Genomic DNA, 21,358 nt, shown 5'->3' with positions numbered 1-21,358 from the left:
TTTGGTTGTAAAGCTTTTATATTTTAGATTATGCTATATGTGTATATTTAGGGTATGTCTGGCATGGACCTTTTAGGAGCTTATAAGAGCTTCTAGCTTTAAACTTTTAAGAAAAAAGCTCATACTCAATAAAAAGTATTGTTTGGTTGAAGGAGCTTGAAACTTTTGGTTGAACGCTCCTACTAGTAGCGTTTTAGAAGGAGCTACAAGCTTTTAGAGAAAAATGACTATTTTAACCTCTAAAGATACTGAACTTTTTAATGCACAAACTTTTCGAATTTTTAGTTATGGCAATGTTGGTCATTTTATACATTTTATTAAAAGCTTTAGCTACTCTGCCAAACACCAAATATATCTAAAAAGCTACAGCTACCAGCTTCCAGCCACTAGCTACCAGCTAACAGCTTCCAGCCATCTACTTTTGCCAAACATACCCTAAGAGGGCAAATGCCTTTACCAAGTGGGCTAATCTCACATTGGCTTTTATTTAATTATCGTGTTTTATTACTTTATTTGATTTGATTCTAACATAAATATCAACTACTACTGAAGATTATTTATCAATGTTGTAGAAGGCGCTAGTCGGGCGGTAAGGTACCACCTAGGGATTAATCGGATTGGACTTTTATATGTAATTTTACAATTATTTTTATAAATATGTAGTTAATTTTATACTTTTTATATATAATTTTACAAGTTTAGGAACCATATGTAAACTAGTGAAAGATAGAGGGAGCTAAATATCAAATTACCCAAACTTAATATAGCCTAATACCCACCCACGTTCATCATAAGCCGCCTCTTCCTCATCTCCATCAGTTTCATCAGACACAACAAGAAAACACATACTCTATAACCAATTTCGCTTCTTCTGGTTGATTAATTCTTCAATGTTGTTCGATTTTGCACATTGGAGACACGTGCAGATCAGATTTAAGTTCTAGTTAAGGTAAGAACTCGTTCTAATTTGACTGTACTGTTCCATTTCAACTCATTTTGATCCAGTTTCGACCTCATACTTAACTGACTAGGACCGATTTAAAGCGATTTTTGACCGATTTTTACGAGTTTGACCGATTTTGACCATTACCGCCTAATTAGGCCGATTTGGCTATTTCTGGGCGATGGACCTCCGATTACTGCCTAGGGGCTTATTAATCGACCGCCTAGGCGCCTATTAATCGACCGCCTAGGCCGATTTCTGCAACATTGTTATTTATTCAAAAATTTATGTAGGTCACTTTAATCAACAAAATAAATAAAATAAATGATACTTAAAAAAATATCAATTTTACAACTTTTGGGCGCTCGCGGGGCAAAAGTGAAAGTGCACTAATTTTAACGTTATTTTACTAATTTCGTGGAAATAACGTTAAAAGAGGGGATGGTTAATCATGCATCATGTGGTGGCGTTGATAGCTGAAAGACAAGGGGGTACATGCACTAATCGGCAGTTGTCTCAAGTGCTGACTGCTGAGTGTTACGTGCCTTATGTCCAAGGCTTGATGCAAAACTACTATCGAGCCGGGGGTCTCACTGGAAGCAGCCTCTCTATTCCTACGGGGTAGAGGTAAGGCTGTCTACATCTTACCCTCCTCAGACCCTACCTTAGCTTTGCTATTGGTGGGATTTACTGAGTATGATGATGATGATTTCAAGACATGAAGTTTTAAATTTTAAAGTTATAACTTGTTCTCAAGCTCATTATATATTATACATGATAAAAAAGGAAAAATTACACGTTTTGTCCTTTATCTTGATACCCTTTTTCAAGCGGTGTCGTTTTCAACGAATTTTGATAAGTTTTTCTCTTTATAGGCAAAATCCTTGCACGTCTTATCCTTTAGCCCTAACCTAGTTAGATTTCTTTGCTAAATCTGATCATGTGACTTGCATGTGAGGTAGGGATGGCAATGGGTCGGGTTTGGGACGGGTTTAGGTAATCCCAAACCCGGTTAGATAAGCTTGTCCCAAACCCGTCCCAAAACCCATCGGGTTTCTAACGGGTAAATACCCATCGGGTATCAGGTATACCCGCGGGTTTCAGGTAAACCCGTTAATTTAAAAAGATTACTCGTTAGGTATACTCATCTCAAAACCCATTGGATATTTATCAGGTAACTATTAACCAGTTACATTTTGTATTGTCATTATTAAAATATATATCAAATAACTATAACGTATACAGAATAGAATACCTATATGTGTAAAAAATGGATGTATCATATATATACATAGGGGAGAACTGCATGTCCTACTAGTCGGATAGAAGCCTACCCACCTACCAGCTTAATAATATAAAAGAAATTATATCGGGTATATAATCGGGTAAACGGGTATACTTTATCGGGTAATTGGGTCGGGTAAACGGGTATATCACTAAATCCCAAACCCGCGAAAAAAATAGAAACTATTCCCAAACCCATCCCAAACCCGATTAACCGACCCTAAACCCGTCCCAAATGTGTCGGGTTTCGGGTTTACCCAGCGGGTTCGGGTTTGATTGCCATCCCTAATGTGAGGGCATTTTTGTCATTTTCTCTAAAAGGACTAAATATGTAAATAACTTAAATACTCAACCATCTATCTATACTTTCTATAAAAGGAGAAATCTGAGTGACATAAGAAAACCTGATGTGTCAGCTGGAGAGGCTGTCCAACAAGGCTTTTCTTATGTTATTTTTACATCATAAACCTGAATATATAAATCACTTTAAAATACATTTAATTTAATTTCAAAGCACTGCCTTGTGTATTCAAATGTTAAAGGTATGGCCCACATTCCAACGGGCAAAGCACTGCCCATCTACAAGAAAGTAGCAATGGTTCCTTTGGCAAACGTATACGTTAGCAAATGTTTTGAAATTACGGGTAATTTGAAACGTATACGTTTGCCTTGATGATGGTAATATGATATATATGATTATGTTTGTTTTTGATTTTTACTAAAGTTTTTTTTATCTGAGTTATGACTAAATGATAATTGTGAATGATCTGAGCAAATGATGATGATGATTGTTCTACGGTTGTTTCCAGCATCATTTTTCCAACATCGTTTAAAGTATGTTTTTTTTCTACTCTAATTTTGAAATTTTGAATTTTTAATTTTGAAGTGATATACTCTAATTCTCGCTTTATATTTCAGTCTAATCACAGTTGTTTGAAATTCATACAATCATCTGCGGGTTATTATAGGTTTGTATTAAAAGAAGCATAAAGTTAAATTAAACACAAAGAAATATTATTAAATGTACATTTAAATAATTTTTGATTATGACTAAATTATGATTATATATGACTTTGGGCAGATGATGATGATGTAGAACCCACAGTAGTTCCTACTAAACGCAAGAAAGGATCTGCTACTGCTGTAAGATAGGATTTTATCTTACTAGAGCAATGTTCTTTCTTACCTTTTTTGTATTAAAAGAAGCATAAAGTTTGGTTTAAAGCAGCTCTTTATGTAGCAAGTTAAGGATTAAGTATATGAGGATAGGGCCCCTCTTCAACAGCTGAAGAAGTGTTTTCATGTAGTGCATCTTGGTCTGTTCACGAGAGACCGAGTTTCCAGAAACCCCTGATGGTGATGCATTTAGTACTTCAGTGGAGTTCATGGCGATTGTCGAAGGTATACATTGAGAAGTTCGGTACTCGATGGAGTTTAAGCTAAAAGCACTAAATTTTTGCTGTTAGATTCGTAAATTTCTTGGCGTTGTTAGATTCGTAAATTTCTCGATGTAATTGTTGATCTTTTAATCTTCATAATTTGTGGAGCATTTTATTTTTACTAATTTTAAGCTGAATAAGTTTTATTATGTAATTTTGAATATCATCTGATTATTGCAGGTCGGTACTTTTGATGTAGAAGTGAAATTGTCTCTGAGTTTAATTAGATTATGTTGATGTTGTATCGATTTCTGTTAGTGTATAGATCTGTCAAAGTTAAAGTTTGCCAAAAGAGAACATCTGCTCTAAATCATCATCTGCTGATCTAACGGCTGTTTGACTTGCTACTGTTGCCAACATCTGTTGTTGCCTAATAGAGCTTTTCGAAGAATTTCCTCCTCTCAATTGTAAATGCTGATGCATCTGCTACTTTAACTCCCTGTCAAAGGTAAAGTCTGCCCAAAGAGAACATTTGTTTAGTGGTGATCTTCTGCTAATCTAACGGCTGTTTGACTTGCTACTGTTGGCAATATCTGTTGTTGGCTAACAGATGTTCTATATTCAAATGTCAAAGGTCTAAGAATTTTATCTGAGCTTTTTTATCTGAGTTAAAATACATTTAATGTGAAACCACTGCTCTATATTCAAATGTCAAAGGTCTGGCCCATATTCCAGATGGCAAACCACTGCCCATCGCCAAGAAAGTATAACTTAGCAGATGTTTTGAAATTGTCGGTAATTTCTAATTCAAAATGCCTGGGGATATGTACTTTGCAATTAATGCACGTCACTCACTCAATTCTGTCTTATGGTAAAGGCGTGTTATGGTAAATGAAGAGCTTAATTGTAATTATAAGAACGTGTTTAATTTTATATTTTTCCCATAGAAATGCATTAAAAGCCTAACGAGTGTCGCATCATATTCTTTCATCTGACGATGTATTTAGTCATAACCGCCTTCGTTGGGTATATAAAATACATTGGGCAGAGGTTTTCATCATTACCGTTTTCATCCATCTACTCAATCATCTTCAAAAGTTTTTTGTTTATTAATATGTTGGTGCACTACATCTGTCGACTTCGTCTTGTATCGAGTCATACATTGAATTGTATAGATTAGGGCACGATTTACGAGAAAATAGAAGAATGTATGTGTCTTAGGTACTGATTTCGCTCATAGGGTCTTTAGCAGGGGGTTTCGCTTATATGGTAATGATGGGGTTTCGCTTATATGGTCATGTAGGGGTTTCGCTTATATGGTCATGTAGGGGTTTCGCTTATATGTACATGTACATATGAGCGAAATCATCAACACTATATATAGAGTTTTGAGCGAAATCATTTGTAACATTGTACGATTCCATACCGAGGTGCTGCCGGTGTGAAGACTGAATGTAATTGCTTCAAATCAATACAATCAGTGATATTAGTGAAGAATCAGCTGTTTCTACCTCCGTTTCTTGTTATTCCGCACCTGAAACAGAGAAGAACGCCTCTGAACGACTCATTCGGGTCAGATCACGAATCAGCTGTTGTTATAAGCAAAACCTTAAGTTTTCCTAACAGTGTCCACCCTAGCTTCTTACGTATTCTATCGTCATTTAATGGATTGTTGTTAGTTTGCAATGAAGGGATTTGCTGTGAGCTGATTCTTTGGAATCCAACTACCAGACGCTATAAGGTTTTGTCTGATGACTACTTAAATTACAATCATAAATGAAACTCTAATACTAGTGGAATTTATTTTGATCAATTCAATGATCTGAAAGTGCTGAACATCAGATGTTACCGTAATGTAGCCACTGCTCGTGTTTACTCACGATGTCGTGAGTCATGGTGAACAATAAATTTTAGTAGCGTAAATAATTATGGTTCAAGTGGTTATTCATGGTCTACAGGAGTTTATGCTGATAAAACCATATATTTCATGGTTTCAAATTATTGGTATCCACTAGGTGAGAGGAACATCGTTTCTTTTGATGTTATGAGTGAGACTTTCAGAATGCTTCGTTTTCCAGAGAGTATCGTAGTCAATCCTTGCCAAGGGCATTTTTTGACCATCGCAAAGAGGCTGCATTTGATTGTTATTGGAAAGTCTGCTGAGCTAACTGCTGATTTGCTCAGATATGAAGAAGAAGGCTGGCTGAAGGTGTTTGCTTTCAATAATCCTCGTGTAGTTGATTATGAAGAGAGGCGCCGAAGGACTAATATAATTGAAAACAACAAGTGGCTGATAACAAGCATCTAGGGAGATATGGTTGAAGTTGATCTGAGCAACGAACTTCTGTAATACCTCCAACATGTTGACAACTACAATGGTCTGAAAGGAGCTTTACTTATCGAGACTACTGTTCGTCCATTAATTAAGAATTAGTATGTTGTATTTTATTGAATGTTGTTTTCTGTTATGAACTTTGTTTATCATATAGTTACCTCTGTTTGACACTTGTAGTTTTTATATAATTAGTTGTGTTAAAATTATTAACCATGTTTGTTATTTAAATTAACTAAATGAATATTTAGGTTTGAGAGTGTAAAAGCTTGTAATATTGGCAAAGGTCTGTTTAAATGGTCAAAACTCTGTTATTTTGAACAGATGTTTGAAAATAAAACAGTAGTTGATACATCTGTTGACTTTGGTCAACAAATGGATGAACTTTGTATGCTATTTCGCCCATTGATTAGGAATTAGTATGCTGTATTTTATTGAATGTTGTTTGTTGTTTTGAACTTTGTTTATTATATAGTTACCTATGTTTGACACTTGTAGTTTTTATATAATTAGTGTGTTAAAATTATTAACCATGTTTGTTATTTAAATTAACTAAATGAATATTTAGGTTTGAGAGTGTAAAAGTTTGTAATATTGGCAAAGGTCTGTTTAAATTATCAAAGCTATGTTATTGTGAACAGATGTTTGAAAATAAAACAATCACTACAAAAAAATGCCATTTAGTGGCACACACTTTTAGTGGTATTTAGTTTTTATGCCACTAATTTAGGTTTTTAATGGCACATTATTTATACCATATTACTTGACATACATTTTTAGTGGCATTTAGTTTTTAAGCCACTGATTTATGATTTTAGTGACATTTTTCGTGTGCCATCTTTGTTTAACACACACTTTTAATGAGATTTTGGTTATATACGCTACTAATTCTCACTTTTAGTCTCACCTTAAAATTTACTTCCTTATGCCATTAATCCTAAGAAGTAATCAAAACTCAAATATACAAAGTTATATTTTTATAAGTTGTAATTTTAGTTTGAGTAAATTACATTTTTGGTCCCTGTGATTATATCACTTTTACTATATTAGCTCAAAATAAGAATTTTTAACATATCTGTCCCCATGGTCTCTATAACTAACCATTTTGGCCCCTAAGTCTAACCATTTTAGCCCACATGGTCTCTATAATTAACCATTTTGGCCCCCATGATCTATAGACTTAGGGGCCAAAATGATTAGTTATAGAAACCATAGGGGCAGATATGTTAAAAATTCTTATTTTAGGCTAATATAGTAAAAATGATATAAGCACAGTGGCCAAAACATAATTTTTTTATGTTTACACTATACTTGTTATTTTTGTGTAACTAAAATAAAAGAAAAAAAATCAAATTTGAGTTTCATTTCCCTCCAGGCCTCCCCAGCCCCAAAAATACAATTTTTCCAATTCCCACTACTTTCTTCTACTTCCCTCTTCCTTGTTTTTCAATTTTTCATCTTCCCTCCCTTTCCTCTGGCCCTGATTTGATTCCTATCCAAATAGATCCATTTACAGCAGTTGAGGAGAAAAGCACCCGACCACCATCGCTGCACCCCAATGACCGTCGACCACCCTTCTTTTCTTCTAATCTATTGGCTTCTAAGCTGTTTGCAGAATGGGAGATGAATGAGCCTGGGGCTAAGCGCCCTAAATTCAGCATGTTGGTTCAATCGAGATTCTTAGTTTTACCCGGTCATTTTCTTTATACGACCCACAATTTGTAGGTAAACACTCACTAGAACATGTTTAGTGGTTTTTTTTTTTTTTGTTTATATTTAGTAAATGTTGTATTTTGCATAAAAGGGATGCTGTGATGGTAACTATTGGTGTTGATTTAGAATAACATGAACCTTGTTTGGTCATTGGTGTATGCGATTACCAACTAGAAGAAGTTAGATACTTTGCAAGATTCATTCATGCGCTCCACATGTTTGATGAAATGTCTCAATGAAACTTTTTTTGTACAAATTTCATTATCATTTCCCTTTGTTGATAATGTGAGGGCTACTTTAATTTGAGATATATTCTTTAATTTGTTTGCCAGTTTTTGAGATTTTTCATTTACTAATTAGATATTGGATGGTTACTGGTGTTCTAGTTGTATAGGAAATGTTTGAAGGTTTAGTAAGGCAGGTTATCTTGGGCAATATATTAAAGATATACACAGGGAGCAACTCAAGATTACACTCTAGAATGGTCAGTCACTACTGTATAATATCCTACTCTTTATTAAGTTACTGTAGGTCTAGTTGTGTAGTAAATAGCGAATAGTGAACGATAGCGACAAACTACTTATATGTTACGCGCAATTTTATCTTTAGCGATACACTAGAAGAAAATTTAAGAAATATTTTATATGTAAATTTTATAAAAAAAACGAAATAAAAAATTCCAAAAATCTCGCTATTTGTCGCTAAATTCTATATAATGTCATCAATCCGCTTCGCTACGTAGCACGCTATATCACTCTCTACGGGCGCTATTGACATCTATGATGTAGGATAAGCATACTACTCACGTCTAGGGGCGGCTCAACCGTTTTCGTGGCCCAAAGCGAATGGAATTGTGACTCCTGTGATTCGAACTTGAGTCTCTACAAGTCTACAGCAACAGCGTGGGAGAGTTACCATCAAACTACACACATTACCTGTCAAATCTGTCCAAGTAACATCATAATATCTATATTGTATATATGTAATTTTTAAAACCGGGCACTCAAAAATTTGAGGGCCCAAAGTTCTTGCGTTACCCCAAGTTTATGGTGAACATTAATATTTCATTCAACTCTATGATTTTTTAACTCCACATTGTTTTGTCTTCGTAAAATGAGCATGTTCATAGGGGATGACTTTCTTTTAGGGTTCTTTTTTTTTGTGATTTGTATTCATATATAATAATCATAATATGTACCTCTGGAGTTGAATATGTGCTTCATTTTTGATGCAGAGGAAGTATTATTGGAAAATGCGGAGTTAATTCTAGAGGTTTTTGACACGTCGCTTTAAAGCAAGGTAATCAAAACCAACTTTATACTTAATGCTGTTTCTTCTGTTATTGCTGAGATGTATAAGTTGTGAGTTGTTATATAATCTGGAATGCATATATATATATATCTGTTATCTTTCTTGATATAACCTTTCGTGATACATATGTATATACTCAATTTTAAACTATATATACCTTATATATTAGTTAATATAAATTTTAGCACAATGGGTTGATTAGGCTCGCGAGTAAGTCTGAGCTTGATAACCGAAGCTCGAGCACGTGCTCGTTTACTAATTGAGCTTGTTTTTAGGTTTGGGCTAGGGCTCAAGCTCGGCTCGTTTCGAGTTACTTTTCGAACAAAGCTCGAGTAGGTTGGCTCGTTTGCACCCTCATAAATAATAAAATTTCAATTTAAATTACTATATATGGTCTCCCCTAATTGATTTTAGTCTATATAATTAAACTATTCATTTGGGTGGTTTTTTGAAAAAAGGAGATTAGCGGCGGCGGTACTTTTAGGTTTGAAAGTTTTGATGTTCCCTCTTAAATCGCGCCGCTAACCTAATTTCTGATCGAAAGGAAGAACTAACTAGAGGAGTGGTTCAATCGCGAAAGGACAAAAGGGCTACGAAAAGTTCAATCGCAGTTTCAACCCACCTTAAATCCTCCTAGGTTAGTATAAAAGATAATGACTATGTTCAATTGATCATATATGTGATTGCGTGTATTTCTTTTTTTTTTTCTTGTTCAGTTTGAGTTGAATCTTGATTTTAATTTTGCCCGCCTGGCAATACTGTCATTGCAAAGATCGAACTAACTACTTTGCTCATCTGACGTTTCTAAAATTACAATTTAAGTGTGATGACATATTGATTTACTTACATCAGAAGTTGTAATTGACTTGCAACTGTATGGGGCTATATTGTTTAATTTTAACCCTAAGTTAGTTTGTGTCTGATTGTTCATATCTTCTATCTGATTCGGTTTGTGTTCTTGTTCTGAGAAATATGAAAAAGTTTTATCTGATATAAAAAAGTATCAATATAACAATTTATCAAAGAAGCATATAGGGAAAGAATCAAATAAAACATATGCAAGATTACTAGATTACGCAAACAATAGGACAATTTGATGTAGTTTTATTTGTAAATCACCACTGCAATAATAAAAGTGGAATGAAGTAAACCAAAAAATTTTGATGTACAAAATTTATGAATTTGCTTACAAATCATGTGGGATCAATACACAACATCATTTAGACTACGGGGAGCGGCGCGTTGGTTAGGATGGGGGAAGCCCTTCAACGCCACCTGCTCCACTCCGGGTTGGCGTTGGTTGGGGCGATGCCCCTTTGGTTGGCTGGTTCAATATGGCTGGCTTTGGTTGGTTACTTTAATTAAAAAAAATTCACATCACACCCCTCATTTTTCACCATAAGCTTGTGGATCCCACCCTCGCCACATGTCGAGCAATGGCCCCAACCCAAGCCAAGCCCCTCCACTCCCCGCAGTCTTAGGAAAAACATAAACAATACATTCGTTGTTACATTCAACCATTTAATTCGGTTGAACCTCGGCTACAAAGCATCAATTAAAACAACCACTTGAAACACAATCATCATTAATAAAAGCACCCCATCTTAGTGTCTTTAAATAAATAAATCACTACACGTTCAAGATGATAATCTACAAAAATAAAAGGGTGGACCAGTAAAAAGAACAAAGGTGAGGAGGATTGCATACATGCTGCTGGATAAAATTTAAAAAATGACATCTATGATTTAAAAGATGTAAACAAATGTAATCCGACTAAAGACCTTTTTATAAGTGTATAAGATGGAGAGAAATTTTTGAAATTATAAGTGTAATGATGAATGCTGGTCATTGATGGCATCTTGGGTATGCGACGAAATGGCTTTTTTGGTAGTTGTTTCTTGTTTTCGGTCTTTGTAAAAACCGATTAGAGCCCTAGCATGCAGGTCTAATCTCATTAGTGAGTTCAATTCCAATGACTGTGGAATCGATTCTTAATCCCATTAGGTAGCGTTCGTTTCATGGAATGGAATGGAATGGAATTAGGAAGTTTTTCTTTGTAAAATTGATCTTGGTTGGGGGAGGGAGGAATTTGAAATCCCATGAATTTCTTTAATCAATGAAATTTGTGACTATTTCAACATTCCATTCCATTCCTTCATTTGAGTGAAGGATTTCTAAGGAATGTTGAAATAGTCACAAATTTCATTGATTAAAGAAATTCATGGGATTTCAAATTCCTCCCTCCCCCAACCAAGATCAATTTTACAAAGAAAAACTTCCTAATTCCATTCCATTCCATTCCATGAAACGAACGCTACCTTAGTGAATTCATTACAATTGGAACACTAGCTTGCTGGTCTGATCTCAGTTTCTTATTGCTTTTTGCAGGTGTTAAGCCGATCTGGTCAGGTGGACTCTTCTTTCGTGACTCGTCTAACTCGTTGTCAGGTGTATTTTTCACACTACAAACATCATAATTCAGTTTGTGATATTTTATAATTTCAAAAGATTGTGCTTTCTCAATTTCATGTTTGCCTTTCTCAAGATGTTTATTTTTTATTCAATTTGCGATAAATTTTGTCTGCGATTATATGTTTTAGGGTTGTCACATCTACTATTTGAAACGCGCCGGCCGAAACAAATTTTAACCAAATTTCTATAATTTTTTTTTATTTAGTTATATGTTAGTTTGTACATCATTACTAGTTGGGCATTACTTCTCTATAAGCTCAATTCGACTTATTATAAACCGAAGGGTAAACATTCTCATCATGAACTCTCTTGTTGTTAGGTGATGACAATTCCGACAACGAAGAGCTTAAAGTGATGTCAAAAGAAGTAAGTTTGCCTTTTATTAACTGCTCTTACGTCTTTGATACCTGTGCTTATCAGATCTAATTAATTTAACATGAATTGTGAAATTTCAGGTTGAGTATAATCAGTTGGCTGATGTAGCGACAATAAGTAATAAGTGTCACACCCCCAAAATCCACGCGCGGAGTACCACCGCATGGAGGCGTGACATGACCAGGATCAAGCCACCAATCATATTGAACAATATAAATATTAAAAGTAATTCAACCAAACAACATGAAAGGCGTTCAAAACATAAGTATAGTTTCAATGTTTAGCAAAAGCATAAAAGTAAACCCAACATAAGTATCAAGTTTAAAAAGACAAAAGTGTTTAACATGGCATCCACAATCCATGTCCTACAACGACCGCGCCTCCCTGTGCAAGCTCTATGAGTACCTAACGACCTGCAAGGCATGCAACAGAGAGTTAACAACAAAGTTGAGCGAGTTCACAGTTGATTGTTCAGTTATAGTATTCATTTCGTAAACCGTTTGTTCGTTTAGTAAACCATGTATCGTATATATTTGTATCGCGGCCCTCCAGGCATGTTTGCGAAGATTAGTGGGAGTTTCCCATGTATTCTAGACTAGTTATATTTGTATCGCGGCCCTCCAGGCATGTGTGCGAAGTTTAGTATTTGTATCGCGGCCATTCCAGGCATGTGTGCAAAGTTTAGTATTCGTATCGCGGCCCATTCCAGGCATGTGTGCGAAGTTTTGTGGGAACTTCCCATGTATTACCAGTCTAGCAGTATCTATAAGTGACCTTCCCCTAACGAGGTCGGTGGTACGTAATTCCGGTAACGATGTAAGTACAAGTAATCATTCAATCCCATTCCCAACCCCCGGGAATCCTATGCCTTGGTAAGAGTTTGAACTCACCTTGGTTTGCTCGGTATGCTAAGGTATGTGCTCACAAATAATCAGTCAAGTCCTAAAGTACGCACGTGTACATAATCAGTTTATATTCACGAAGTTCACGTATAAGCACAATCATAGCGGATATCGGACCAATGATCACCTAATAGCACAAAACACGTATTCAAGCTCATCCAAGTCATGCTCAACATTTAACCTTAGTTAGTTAACCTAGTTAAGTCTTAACAGATTTAAACTATGTTACTGTGCAGATTGACAACTCGACGAAACACCCTTGTTTCGCCGTATTTACCCTTGGCGAAACACATCTGTTTCGCCGTAATAGCCCATGACGAAACGCATTTGTTTCATCATACCTACCCTCGGCGAAACACCCCCTGTTTCGCCGTGTCTGATTCATGGTGACCAATGTTGGCGAAACACATCAGCGTTTCGTCGACATCGGCGTTTCGTGAAGGCATCAGTTTCGCCGCATAACAGTTACGTACAGAAAACTCTAACAGCCGTCATCATCAAGCAGCAATCATACAGAAATCATTCAGCACAGAAAACATCATCTAATCATCATGAAATTATTGATACTAATCGTGACTGAGTTATGTGTTCACCTAAACAATCTAATCATACAATCATCACATCATAATTTCATCATTCAGCAACATGCTCATACCAATCATGAATAATAGCATAAACAATTGAATTCATCAACTCTATCTATTTACCGGTGCATCAGCAAGCAATTCAAATCCCGACACTCAAACATTAATCGATAATAGATCCTACTATAATCAATTTATCATCTAAACATGAACATAGGCATTACTTAGTATCGATCCCTAATGATTTAAATCAAACAGTTCACGACAATATAAATCGAATAATCACGCAAGGTTTACATACTAACCGCGATGAATAAAAAGGATGATTTGATTGTTTAAAGATGGCTCCGAGGCACACGGTTGCCGTCAACAGAGAGAGAGAGAGAGTTCTAGGGTTCTTGTTTGCTAAAAGAATGTCAAGTGTAGCAGTTTCACGCAACAAATACTCGTAAAAACGTACTGGGCCGTTACTGGGCCTCGTGTAACACTAGGCCGGCGAAACAACTTGTTTCGTCGAGACGCAAATGGCAAAACACCCTATTTCGTCGAATTGGTTTAAGGCGAAACACATCCGTTTCCTCGAGTTAGCTGATGGCGAAACACTCTTGTTTCATTGGGCCTTTTTATGGTTTAAATAGTTTAAGTTTTTCTACAAGTTTCATGTAATAACACCAAACACATATACATGCAACAATCACAATACGCTTTATCATATTACAACGTATACAGTTACAAAGCAAACAAGTCGTATACGTAAACAGTTAAACAGTTAATCGTGCAATAAATGCGAAAGTGGAATCTCGGAAACTCGAGTTGTCACATTATCCCCAACTTGAAAGAAGTTTCGTCCCAAAATTTAGCATGCTGTTACTGAGGAAGCTAGTTGTGTCGTGTCGTTTACTGGTTTTCCTGGAGTGTCACATCATCCCCCCGTTGATTTGGAATTTCGTCCCGAAATTCTGTAGTAGCTTCAGCCTCAGTAGTGGTTGAATTGTTTACGAACAACTGTGGATACTTGAGTTTTGCATTTGGTCTTCTCGTTCCCAGGTGAACTCTGGGCCACGACGGGAGTTCCAACGAACTCGAACAAGAGGTATTCTAGTGTGCTTGAGGACCTTAACATCCCGGTCCGTGATTTCAACTGGTTCTTCGATGAAATGTAACTGTTCGTCGATAGTGAGTTCCTTCAAAGGAACTATGAGGGTCTCATCTGACAGACACTTCTTCAGATTCGACACGTGGAAAACGTTATGAGCTGCACCGAGTTCTGCTGGTAGGTTCAGTCTGTAGGCGACTTTGCCTATTCTTTTTATGATTTCAAATGGTTCGACGTATCGTGGATTGAGTTTGCCTCGTTTGCCAAAACGAACTACACCCTTCCAGGGCGAGACTTTGAGTAGCACTCGATCCCTAACCTGGAACTCGAGTGGTTTCCTGCGCTTATCAGCGTAGCTTTTCTGACGGTCGCGAGCTGCCGCCATGCGTTGTCGTATCTGTGCAATCCTTTCTGTTGCGTCTACTACCAGTTCTGGACCTGTGATCTGACTATCGCCCACCTCTGCCCAACAAAGAGGTGATCGGCATTTACGCCCGTATAGTGCCTCGAATGGAGTGGCTTGAATGCTGGTATGGTAATTGTTATTGTACGAAAACTCCACTAAAGGGAGGTGTTTTTCCCAGCTGTTGCCGAAGTTGATTACTCATGCACGTAACATGTCTTCCAGAGTTTGAATAGTGCGCTCAGACTGCCCATCCGTCTGAGGGTGATAGGCTGTGCTCATGTCTAATCGTGAGCCAAAAGATTTGTGCATCGCTTGCCACAGTTCTGAAGTGAATCGTGCATCACGATCCGAAATAATAGAGGTTGGCACCCCGTTCTTCGAGACCACTTCTTTTAAGTAGATGCCTGCTAAGGTAGAGAACTTATCTGTTTCCTTGATAGCCAAGAAGTGTGCAGACTTAGTGAGTCGATCAACGATCACCCAAATAGTATCATTCCCACGCTGAGATCTAGGTAGGCCAGTAACAAAATCCATGGAAATTTCCTCCCATTTCCAATGTGGTATCTTTGGTTGCTGAATTAGGCCTGATGGTTTCTGATATTCGACCTTGACTCTCGCACAAGTCAAACACTTGCTGACGTAAGTTGCTATGTGGGCTTTCATGCTAGGCCACCAATACGTAGTTCTGAGATCGTGGTACATTTTATCCGAACCTGGATGTACCGAGTAGCGAGACTTATGTGCTTCATCCATTACAAGCTCGCGTAAGTTGCCAAAGAGTGGAACCCAGATGCGTCCTGTTACATAATAGGCGTCGTCTTCCTTTTGTTCTAGTCGTTGCCTTGAACCGCGTAAGGCTTCAGCCCTGACGTTTTCTGGTTTCAATGCTTCTACCTGAGCATCTCGTATCTGTGCAGGAAGACTAGACTGAATAGTAAGTTGTAATGCTCGTACGCGCCTAGGCGTAGTATCCTTTCGACTGAGGGCGTTAGCCACAACATTGGCTTTGCCCGGATGGTACTTGATGGCACATTCGTAATCATTAAGTAGCTCAACCCATCGACGTTGACGCATGTTCAATTCCTTCTGCTTGAAGATATGCTCGAGACTCCTGTGATCGGTGTAGATGGTGCACTTGGTACCGTACAGGTAATGTCGCCATATCTTAAGCGCGAAAACAACAGCTCCCAGCTCTAAATCGTGTGTAGTGTAATTCCGTTCGTGGATCTTAAGTTGGCGCGAAGCGTAAGCAATGAATTTATCCCGTTGCATCAATACACAACCAAGACCCTGAATCGATGCGTCGCAGTAGACCACAAAATCGTCTGTGCCCTCTGGCAATGAGAGAATAGGTGCGCTGCAGAGTCTATCCTTTAAGTGCTGAAAAGTTGTTTCCTGTGTATTACCCCTACGATAAGTAACACCTTTCTGTGTCAGTAGTGTAAGCGGCTGTGCAATCTTTGAGAAGTCTTTGATGAACCGTCTGTAATAACCCGCCAAACCCAAGAATTGGCGTATTTCCATTGGGGTACGTGGTGCAGGCCAGTTCCTGATCGAGTCTACCTTGGATGGATCAACATGAATCCCATCCTTGTTTACCACGTGGCCTAGAAAGTGGACTTCACGAAGCCAGAAATCGCATTTTGAAAACTTGGCGTATAGCTGTTCTGTTCGAAGAAGTTCTAAAATAAGTCGTAAATGCTGTTCGTGTTCCTCCTGACTCTTGGAATAGATCAGGATGTCGTCGATGAAAACAATCACAAACTTGTCTAGGTAAGGCTTGCACACTCTGTTCATAAGATCCATGAAGACTGCAGGCGCGTTCGTTAATCCGAATGGCATAACTAGAAACTCGTAGTGGCCGTAGCGAGTTCTGAATGCTGTTTTGGAGACGTCCTCATCCCGGACTCTCAGTTGATGGTAGCCTGACCTCAGATCAATCTTTGAGTAGTAGCTCAACCCTTGCAGCTGGTCGAACAAGTCATCAATGCGTGGAAGAGGATAGCGATTCTTCACAGTCACCTTGTTGAGCTCGCGATAATCGATACACATTCTGAAGGTACCGTCTTTCTTCTTCACAAATAATACTAGAGCTCCCCAGGGCGAAGAGCTAGGACGAATAAAACCCTTATCCAAGAGCTCTTGTAGTTGTTTGGACAGTTCTTCCAGTTCAGTTGGAGCTAAGCGATACGGTGCACGAGCTATTGGTGCTGCTCTTGGAGCTAGTTCAATCTGGAATTCGACCTGGCGATGAGGCGGTAGCCCAGGTAAATCTTCAGGAAACACTTGAGGAAAATCACGTACAATTGGGATATCCTCTAATCTCTTCTCTTTCGTTGATGCGTCTGTAACAAGTGCCAAAATGGCAGTGTGACCCTTTCGCAAACATTTCTGAGCTTTCAGAAAGGAGATGATGCCAACCACGGCACTACTCTTGTCGCCTTGAACTTCGAGAGGTTCTTTACCAGAACGGGGAATACGAACAATCTTCTCCTTGCATAAGATCTCTGCTTGATGTTGGGATAACCAATCCATACCTTGGTTTACTCGGTATGCTAAGGTATGTGCTTACAAATAATCAGTCAAGTCCTAAAGTACGCACGTCTACATAATCAGTTTATATTCACGAAGTTCACGTATAAGCACAATCATAGCGGATATCAGACCAATGATCACCTAATAGCACAAGACACGTATTCAAGCTCATCCAAGTCATGCTCAACATTTAACCTCAGTTAGTTAACCCAGTTAAGTCTTAACAAATTTAAACTATGTTACTGTGCAGATTGATAACTCGACGAAACACCCTTGTTTCGTCATATTTACCCTTGGCGAAACACATCTGTTTTGCCGTAATAGCCCATGACGAAACGCATTTGTTTCGTCATAACTACCCTCGGCGAAACACCCCCTGTTGGCGAAACACATCAGCGTTTCGTCGACATCGGCGTTTCGTGAAGGCATCAGTTTCGCTGCATAACGGTTACGTACAGAAAACCCTAACAGCCGTCATCATCAAGTAGCAATCATACAGAAATCATTCAGCACAGAAAACATCATCTAATCATCATGAAATTATTGATACTAATTGTGACTGAGTTACGTGTTCACCTAAACAATCTAATCATACAATCATCACATCATAATTTCATCATTCAGCAACATGCTCATACCAATCATGAACACTAGCATAAACAATTGAATTCATCAACTCTATCTATTTACCGGTGCATCAGTAAGCAATTCAAATCCCGACACTCAAACATTAACCGATAATAGATCCTACTATAATCAATTTATCATCTAAACATGAACATAGGCATTACTTAGTATCGATCCCTAATGATTTAAATCAAACAGTTCACGACAATATAAATCGAATAATCACGCAAGGTTTACACACTAACCGCGATGAATAAAAAGGATGATTTGATCGTTTAAAGATGGCTCCGAGGCACACGGTTGCCGTCAACAGAGAGAGAGAGAGTTCTAGGGTTCTTGTTTGCTAAAAGAATGTCAAGTGTAGCAGTTTCACGCAACAAATACTCGTAAAAACGTACTGGGCCGTTACTGGGCCTCGCGTAACACTGGGCCGGCGAAATAACTTGTTTCGTCGAGACGTAAATGGCGAAACACCCTGTTTCATCGAATTGGTTTAAGGCGAAACACATCCGTTTCGTCGAGTTAGCTGATGGCGAAACACTCTTGTTTCGTCGGGCCTTTTTATGGTTTAAATAGTTTAAGTTTTTCTACAAGTTTCATGTAATAACACCAAACACATATACATGCAACAATCATAATACGCTTTATCATATTACAACGTATACAGTTACAAAGCAAACAAGTCGTATACGTAAACAATTAAACAGTTAATCTTGCAATAAATGCGAAAGTGGAATCTCGGAAATTCGAGTTGTCACAATAAGTGCTGTGAACTATGAAGTGGAAGTATGACTACTAAGAAAACGTTAACACGATGATTATTTAACTCGCATGAAGATTGTGAAAGAGATTCATGAACACAATGAAGTTTTGAGTTTTTATTCATACACTTGTTAGTTTATTTGGGTTATATGTTTGATCATTAGACTTAGATCGACACTTATTAGACATTTGGATTATTTGGAAGATTGATTGAACTTTTAATTGAAGTGATTATTTTATGATTTCTACATTTTACAATTTTGTTTTTATTTTTAATGTAAATAAATTATAATTGTAATTAATTAAAATTAATATGAATAACGTCAGTGTCATTTAATATGAGGTAATTTTTGTGGTAAAAAATATGTGCCACTAAAAGCTCAAAAGTTTGTACTGGCAGATAAAAAAGTGCCACTAAAAACCTAAAAACTTCGTGCGACACATTGAAAAAGTGCCACTAAAAGGCTTTAGCGTCAGCACTTCTTGTGGCACTTTTTTTGTGTGCCGCCCATTCTTACAAGTTTCTTTAGTGGCAATTTCTTGTTTTTCTGTGGCACTTTTTGCATGCCACTAGATGGCATTTTTTTGTAGTGAGTGGTTGATACATCTGTTGACTTTGGTCAACAGATGGATGAAAAACAGATGTTTCGAACTACTGTTGGGATAAAGAAGAGTGTTATGGAAAAAACTGTGGTTGAAACTGCTGTTTGGTTAAAACGGTTGTTTAAAACCACTGGTGGGTTAAAATAGTGTTTTGTGGAGGTTGAAGGGGATTGAAACGACTGTTGGGTTAAAATACTATTTTTTTTGGAGAAGGAACATGTTTGAATGCAAATGTTATTTTGTATTTATTATACTCTAAACTTTAAGTATTTAAGGTTGAAGTTGAAGTTGGGGAGATATGGTTGAATTTGATTTGAGCAATGAAGTTTTGAAATACCTCCAACATGTTGACAACTACAGTGATCCGAAAGGAGTTTTATTTATCGAGACTACTGTTTCGCCCATTGATTAGAAATTAGTATGCTGTCTTTTACTGAATGTTGTTTGCTGTTTTGAACTTTGTTTATTATATAGTTACCTCTGTTTGACACTTGTAGTTTTATATAATTAGTTGTGTTAAAATTATTAACCATGTTTGTTATTTAAATTAACTAAATGAATATTTAGATTTGAGAGTGTAAACGCTTGTACTATTGGCAAAGTTCTGTTTAAATTGTCAAAGCTCTGTTATTGTGAACATATATTTGAAAATAAAATAGTGGTTGATACATCTGTTGACTTTGGTCAACAGATGGATGAAAACAGATGTTTCAAACTACTGTTAGGATCAAGCAGAGTGTTGTGGAGAAAACTGTGGTTGAAACCGCTGTTTGGTTAAAATGGTGGTTTAAAACCACTGTGGGGTTAAAATAGTATTTGTGGAGGTTGAAGGGGATTGAAACGACTGTTGAGTTAAAATATTGTTTTGAAATACCTCTAACATGTTGACAACTACAGTGATCCGAAACGAGTTTTATATATTTATCGAGACTACTGTTTCGTCCAATGATTATAAATTAGTATGTTGTATTTTACTAAATGTTGTGTGCTATTTTGAACTTTATTTATTATATAGTTACCTCTATTTGACACTTGTAGTTTTTATATAATTAGTTATGTTAAAATTATTAACCATGTTTGTTATTTAAATTAACTAAATGAATATTTAGGTTTGAGAGTGTAAAAGCTTGTAATATTGGCAAAGGTCTGTTTAAATGATCAAAGCTCTGTTATTGTGAACAGATGTTTGAAAATAAACAGTGGTTGATACATCTGTTGACTTTGGTCAACAGATGGATGAAAAAAGATGTTTCGAACTACTGTTGGGATCTAGCAGAGTGTTGTAGAGAAAACTGTGGTTGAAACCGCTGTTTGGTTAAAATGGTGGTTTAAAACCACTGTTGGGTTAAAATAGTGTTTTGTGGAGGTTGAAGGGGATTGAAACGACTGTTAGGTTAAAATATTTTTTTTGAGAAGGAACATGCTTGAATGCAAATGTTATTTTGTTTACAAAGAGATTAATAAATTATATATTTTTGTATTTTTTATACTCTAAACATTAAGTTTAAGGTTGAAGTTGAAGTTGAAGTTGGGGAGATATGGTTGAATTTGATTTGAGCAATGAAGTTTTGAAATACCTCCAACATGTTGACAACTACAGTGATCCGAAAGGAGTTTTATTTATCGAGAGTACTTTTTCGCCCATTGATTAGAAATTATTATGCTGTATTTTATTGAATGTTGTGTGCTGTTTTGAAGTTTGTTTATTATATAGTTACCTCTGTTTGACACTTTCATATTTTATGTAATTAGTTGTGTTAAAATTATTAACGATGTTTGTTATTTAAAGTAACTAAATGAATATTTAGGTTTGAAAGTTTAAATGATGAAAGCTCTGTTGTTGTGAACAGATGTTTGAAAATAAAACTGTAGTTGATACATCTGTTGACTTTGGTCAACAGATGGAGGAAAACAAATGTTTGAAACCACAGTTGGGTTAAATGTATTTGTTGTGGAGAAAACTATGGTTAAAACTGCTGTTGGGTTAAAACGATGGTGTAAAACCACTGTTGGGTTAAAATAGTGTTTTGTGGA

At 36.8% G+C, this 21,358-nt stretch overlaps 1 long non-coding RNA gene across 2 annotated transcripts; it reads left to right on the top strand.

Moving 5' to 3' along the window:
* The first annotated feature begins 7,318 nt into the window (after positions 1-7,318).
* Positions 7,319-12,437, top strand: LOC110941143. Of its 2 annotated transcripts, XR_002593856.2 has the most exons (7): positions 7,319-7,663; positions 8,038-8,135; positions 8,886-8,950; positions 9,421-9,599; positions 11,351-11,410; positions 11,754-11,800; positions 11,890-12,437. It is a non-coding gene; the product is annotated as an uncharacterized LOC110941143 (long non-coding RNA). The 2 variants fall into 2 exon arrangements; XR_002593860.2 differs by lacking the exons at positions 8,038-8,135; positions 9,421-9,599.
* The last annotated feature ends 8,921 nt before the right edge of the window (positions 12,438-21,358 follow it).

This window comes from Helianthus annuus, chromosome 5 (genome assembly GCF_002127325.2).
Source record: "Helianthus annuus cultivar XRQ/B chromosome 5, HanXRQr2.0-SUNRISE, whole genome shotgun sequence".
NCBI lineage: Eukaryota > Viridiplantae > Streptophyta > Magnoliopsida > Asterales > Asteraceae > Helianthus > Helianthus annuus.
The sequence above is the reverse complement of the archived record's forward strand: the minus strand, read 5'-3'. Positions and strand labels throughout refer to the sequence as shown.